Source organism: Phascolarctos cinereus, unplaced genomic scaffold, assembly GCF_003287225.1.
Source record: "Phascolarctos cinereus isolate Bilbo 61053 unplaced genomic scaffold, phaCin_HiC Scaffold_726;HRSCAF=1367, whole genome shotgun sequence".
Lineage (NCBI taxonomy): Eukaryota > Metazoa > Chordata > Mammalia > Diprotodontia > Phascolarctidae > Phascolarctos > Phascolarctos cinereus.
The window spans coordinates 376,983,063-376,990,035 of record NW_027556098.1 but is presented as its reverse complement, the minus strand read 5'-3'; positions in this window follow the sequence as shown (position 1 = coordinate 376,990,035).

The following is a 6,973-nucleotide window of genomic DNA, read 5'->3' as shown; positions in this document are numbered from 1 at the left end:
GTATGTATACATGGCATATGAAGTCTTTACAAAATTTAAAGGACTATATATGTATTAGGGATAGGGACTGGATCTATGATTTCTTCAATATGGGGAAATCCCAGGTGAGGAAATTCTCTCTTCCAATGCAAATCTGCACCTTCTCTGCAACTTTCAGGGAGACTTAGGTAGGGCACTGAGAAGTTAAGTCACTTACCTGGGGTCACATAACCAGTATGTGTCAGAGACAGCACGTGAACTCAGGGATTCTTGCCTTCAAGGCCAGCTCCCTATTCACCTCTCTATTTGCCTTAGCTATCACTACGATTACTTGTTATTATGTCAAGCCCTAATCTGTCTCCTGAATTCTATCCAGGACCACACTGCCAACAGCCTGTTGGACAGCTCCCCGTGGATGCACCATCCATTCCCAATATGGAACTCATCTTTTCTCCGAAATCTATCCCTCCTCCAAACTTCCCAAACATCTCCTCTCTCCCTCCTCCAAATACCCAGATGCCTAACCTCCATCACCCTGGCTTTTCCCTTCTCCTTCACCCTCCCTATCCAATCCATTACCAGTCTTGCTAATTCTCCCTCCATGACATCTCTCATATCCCCTTCATTCCACTCACACAGTTTCAACCCTTTCTCACAGGCTATTTTAGTGCCTGCCCAATTGGTTTTCCTGCTTCCGGTCTCTCTTCCCTCTGACCCATTCCCCACAGGACTGCCACAATAATCTTCCAAAGGCAATATTGTCTGACCAAGTTATACCCTCTGCTCAAAGTCAGACTGTCAATTGCCTCTAGCATGAGATACAACATCCTCAGCCTATCGTATGAGGCCCTTTACAATAAGACTCCAATTTGTCTTTCCAACCTCATTTCGAACACTATTTCCCTTTAATGAACTAGACATTCCAGCCTAACTGAACTACTCACTGTTCCCCAAACCTCTCTCTTCCATGCATTTATACAAGCCACCCCTCATGCCAGAGATTCACTCTCTCCTCATCTCAGCTGTTCATAACCCTTATCTTTTTTAAATCTTCATTTATTTTTTTAAAAATTCAATTAACAAGCATTCATGCTCTCTCCCATCTCCTCCCCCACCCCCAACTGGGTGGGTGGGAGGAGCAACGCTTATAGCAAATATTCAGTCAAGCAAAACTAATTCCTGCATTGGCCGCGTCCAAAAATATGTGCCTGACTCTGCTTCTCGAGCCAGTCACCTCTTGGTCAGGAGATGGGGAGTAGGCTTCATCATCAGTCCTCTGGAAGTGTGATTGGTCACTGCAATGATCAGAGTTCTTACATCTTTCAAAGTTGTCTGTCTATTCAATGTTGTTCATATTATCTAAATTGTTCTCCTGGTACAACCCTTTATTTTAAAACTCAGCTCAGGTTTCACCTCTTCTGTGAAAATCTTCCCTGATCTGATCAGTTTCTAGAATTCTCTCCCTTCCCAAATCACTTTGTCTTTATCTGTATAAGACCCAGCAGAAGGTAAGATCCTCGAGCGCTGGGACTGTTTCTCTCCGTCTTTGTAACCCCAGCATCCAGCACAGGCATTTAATGAATGACTGTTGAATTGAACACTGAGTTCTTAGGTCCCTGCCAGCTCAAATCGCTGCAGATTCTGACAACCCTGGCCTCAGGGGGGCAGAGGGTGGGGCTTCTTTCAAATGACCAGGAGAGTGGAGTCTGTCTTAGGCACACAGCACCAGCATCCCCCCTCACTCTGTTCATCACTGTCTCCCTCCAGCTCTCTGGAGGACAAAAGCACAGAAGTTCCCCCATCTAAGAATAAAACATTTCACCTCATTATTCCCCAGCGACAATTATGGAGTGTTTGGGGGGTTGTGTGGCTGATTACTCTCTATCATTTCACAACTCCCGCATAACTTGAAGTTGCCATGGTAACATATTCCACAGGGGGAACTGATATTGTGCCCAGATCCCCGTGGGAATCAGCAAGTGTTCCTTTAGGGAAACTCAAAGCCCTGTGGGGGTTGGGAGTGAGGCTGCTGGGCACCCCTACTCTGAGATCCCCATAATTCTTTTTCGTACCCCCCTAAAACACCAATGCAGCAACCAATCAGAGTTCTGATATCTTTCCATGTTATTTTCTTTTACATTATTACGGTTATCAGGAAAATTGTTCTCATGGTTTTATTTACTTTACTTTGCCTTGGTTCATATAAGCCAGTCAACCTACATGTATTAAATGGGTCAGGAGCTATGAGCATTTAAGTCATTTACTGGGTTTTATTTTTGCTATCATTCTAGATATTGGGGGTATAATAAATGGGCAAAACCAGGTCTTAATGAGCTCGTGTTCTTCCCTTGTTTCTCCAAATTTTTCATATTTATTGTTTCTTAATGACATAATAACACTCAATCATATTCATATACTAACACTTTTTTTCAGCCATTCTTCATCTACAGTCATTCACTTTGTTTCTTGTTCCTACTACCACAAAAAGTGGTAAAGTTTTAAAGAACTCATATTCTTCCTCCAAATTCTCCCTTTCTCGAAATTCTTAACGTGTGTGTATACACACACAAACACACACACACACATAAGTTAGTTGTTTCTGACTCTCCACAACCCCATTTGGGGTTTTCTTGGCAAAAATACTAGAATAGTTTGTCATTTCCTTCTCCAGTTCATTTTACAGATGAGGAAACTGAGGCAAACAGGGTGAAGTGACTTGCCCAGGGTCACACAGTTCTTAAGTGCCTGACGCCACATTTGAACTCAGAAAGATTAAGTCTTCCTGACTCTAGGCTGGAACTCTATGCACTGTGGCGCCACCTGGTGGCCATATATATACACACACAAATATATACATACACGTATACATAGACTATAATTTGGAAGAATAGATGAGTCACTTGCTAACTCCCACAAAAGTGTTGCTATACTTTTTGCGTATATGGGCCTTTTCCCTAGTCTTTGCCCCCTTCCAGGTATGTGGCCTGTCAAAGAGTACAGTTCGGTGACCTCTCTAGTAGAGCTGCCAATTGATTAACCGTTATGAATTAATTCCAAAATGGTGGCACCAACTCACAGCTTCTACCGGTGGGTCATTGCTGCGTCTATCCTCCCACAGTTCTTTAATATCAACCATTTTTGTGTTTAGTCACCACTGCCAAACTGATGAATATGAAGTAAGATTTTATCAGTAGAAATTTTATTTTTCATATGGTTGTTGAGTTTGCATTTCTTTGGAAAACTGTTGATATCCTTTGACAACCTATCCATTGAGGAAGAGGCCTTGCTCTTATGTATTCATATCAATCAACGCCTTGAATGTTAGAGCTTTAGCAAAGTTCTTTTTTTTGCAAAGATTTTTTTTCACCAATGAACAACTTCTTTTTATTCTAACAGGACTGATTTTATGAATGCAAAACCTTTTTAATCTTATGCAATCTAGAGTCTATTTTACCTTTTATTTCTTACCTCTATCCCTTATTTGCTTAGGAATTAATTCTCCCTGGGCCATAGCCATGAAAAGGTACTTCCTTCTATCTTCCTCTAATTTCTTTTGGTTATGTTTCATATTCTACAAAAGCTTATGATGATAGAGGAAGTTAGTCTAAACCTAACTTCTGTCAGACTGCTGTATCTTTTTCCCCAGTAATTCTTAGTAATAAGGGAGCTCTTGTGTTCTTCCATTTATCCAAAGTTAGGCTACTCTATCTGTCGCTTCAAGATCTTGCTTGTTAATCTGTTCTGTTGATCAACTTTTCTATTTTTTAACTAATACCAAATAATTTCAGTAATTATTGGTTTATAATACAGTTTGAGATCTGGTAGTATTACGCCCTCTTAATTTTTCCTTTTATTTCTGTCTTTTCTCCCTTGAGATTCTTGATTTTGTGTTTCCCTGGGTAAATTCTATTATTTTATCTAGTTCTAGTCATGTTTGATTGACATGTCACTAAATCTGTAAATGAAATTTACCATAATTTTATCATACTAATGTAGCCCCACCACGAATAATTACTATTTAAGTCTTCATCTTCTTGATCACAAAGCCACTTTGGGCTCTAAAAGGTGAGCTTTCACCTTATTTTGCCCAGAATCAGGACACCACACCATGCCAGGGGCCACTTCCGCCCACGGCCGTGATACATGTGCACGCTCCCTCTTAGCTTCCCTATGTGTTTTCCTTCCCCATTTGAAGGCAAACTCCTAGAGGGCAGGAAATGTCTTACTCTGTTCCATTTTTATCCCTAGTACTTGGTATAGTCCCTGATGTGGTAAGAGATTAATAAATGCTGTCTCATTCATTCATTCATTCATTCATGTCATTGTGTATACTGTTTTCCTTGTACTATTCACTTCATTCTGCATCAGTTCATTCCTCTTCCTACATCTCTCTGATTTCCTAATATTTACTATTTTTCTTGTGGCACAATAATATTCCATTACATTTATGTCCAATAATCTGTTTAGCCATTTGCCAATTAATGGGTACTGACTTTGTTCCTAGTCTTTGCTCCCACAAAAGTGCTACTAAGAATACTTCGGTATGTATTCTTTTTCTCCTTGACCTCCTTGGTGCCTAGCACCGAGCTGTATGGGTCAGGAGCGATGAGTATATAAGTCACTTGCTGGGTCTTATTTTTGCCCAATTCCAAACTGTTTTCCAGAATTACTGGACCAATCCACGGATCCAGAAACAGTACCTGTCTTCCCACATCCCATCCAACATTGACTACTTCCCTATTTTTTAAAAAATTTTGCCAACTTGCTGAGCGTGACACGAAACCTCAGGGCTGCTTTAACTTGCAGTTTTCTTACTTTTAGAGATTTGGAGCAATCTTTCATATAATTTTTGTTAGTTGGCAGTTCTCCGAAAACTTCAAATTCTGTGACTGCCTATATAATGAAGAATTATTCTTTGTCTTAAAACACTTGTGTTAATTCCTTATATATCATCAATATCAGACCTTTATCAGAGAAAATTCATGCAAAACGTTTTTCTAAATGATTGTTGCCCTACTTACTCTAGCTTAATTTTGTTAGTGCAAAATATTTTTAATTTCACATAATCAAAATTTATGTCTTAAGAATTTTTTTTCCCTAGCCAGAATTGTGAGAGGTACTGCCTTCCTTTTTCCTCTGGTTAAAAAATACTGTCATTTTTTATATTTAGGTTGAGTACCCATCTGGATTGTGTTGTGCTATATATTATAAGATGCTGATCTGAACTTGCTTTTTACAAAACTGATTTCCCATTTTCCTACCAGATCTTATTGAACAGGAAGTCCTAAGTGGTTGATGTTTTGGGGTTCACCAAATACTGGGCTAATAAAACTATTTTCGATTCTTGCTTAACAAGTCTGCCCTACTCTATTTCCGTAAAGCCATTTATAGTAGTATTTATATAAGTCCTGAGCATGTCTTGGTAGTTTGACCCACAGCTATGAATTTTAAGGTTATTTTTAATTGAATTCCTTTTTCTATCTCTTGTTGTTGGGGTTTTTTTTTAAAATAGCATGAACTTTGATGACTTTTGTGGTTAGACTATTCTTTCCGAAATCTAACACCGAAAAGAGGAAAATGAATTCTAGCTCTTTTACTTATTAGCTATATGACCTTTCAGAGGCTCAGTTTCCTCATCTGTAAAATGGGCATACCACTTGTAGTACTTCCATTGTAGGGCTGATATAAGGGATGTAGGAGTGTTCCAGCAGGAATGATTTCATTCTTTGTCTTTCCAGTGTTTATCATAGTGCACATAGCATACATTTAATAAATATCCGTTGAATTTAAATTTAAATGTTCTATCCCTAGAAATCCATCCATGCCCAAACCTTCCTTGGCTCAAATCCTCCATTTCTATCTAGCTTTTAATGGTAGGAGCTCCTGGGTTCAAATCCCACTTCTACTTACTACCTGAGTGTTCAGTAGATTACTTCACCTCCCTGGGCTCTAGTTTCGTTTTGTTTTTGTTTTTTCAAATGATACCTCTGTATCATGCATTCCACTTCTAGATTCTGTGACTTAGACTGTTCTCTCAGCATTAAAAACTGGTAGCCGTCTTTGATGACTTGCCGACCTTCACCTGATCTATCATAAACCATGTTAATTGTCCCTTTAGACAGAGGGCCTTAGCTTTTTGTGTGTCCTGAACTCCTTGAGCAGTCTGGTGCAGCCTATAGACCCCTTCTCATACTGAAGTTGTAAAATGAATTAAATAAAATGCATAGGACTACAAAGGAAAGTAATTTCTATTGAAATACAGCCATCAAAATATTTTTAAAACAAGCTCATGGGCTCCAGGTTAAGAATTCCTGCTAGCATGTCTGTCTAGGGTTTTCCCTTCATCTTCATTCCCGCTGCCACCTCCATCATGGGTGTTAGTCGAGAGGCAAATTGCAACTGGGTAAGAGAAAAATCTCCCTAATAGAGCTGCTGCAAGTGGGATGAATGAATTCACTCAGGAAGTGATGGGTTCCAATTCAATCCAAAACAAAAAACCATTCATTAAGCGTATACCGTGAGTATACACTGCAGATACACAGAAAACAAAGTCGACAAATCATTGGACATTTATCTTCCAGAAGATGCTAAACCTATCAGGAAGGATAAAAATGTTTCTAAAACGTAAGTCTGACCACGCCAACTCCGCTCCCCCCCCCCCTTACGCAACAAACTTTAGTGGCTATTACTTTCAGGATCAAACATAGAGTCCTCCATTTGACACTGAAAGATCTTCACGACCTGCCTCCTGCCTGCCTTTCCTGTCTTTGTACACTTTGCTCCCCTCCGTAAGCGTTTCTCCGATCCAGCAACCCTCATCTGCTCAATAGGAAGTGTTCTGCACCTTCGCCATCTCCAATGCCTGGAATGCTCTCCCTATCCAACTCCAATTCTACCTTCTCTGCCTTCCTTCAAGACTCAGCTCGAATTCCTCCTTTTCTGGCTCCCTATAGGTATTGGAACCTTCCCATCTGAGACGATCTTCCATTTCTTC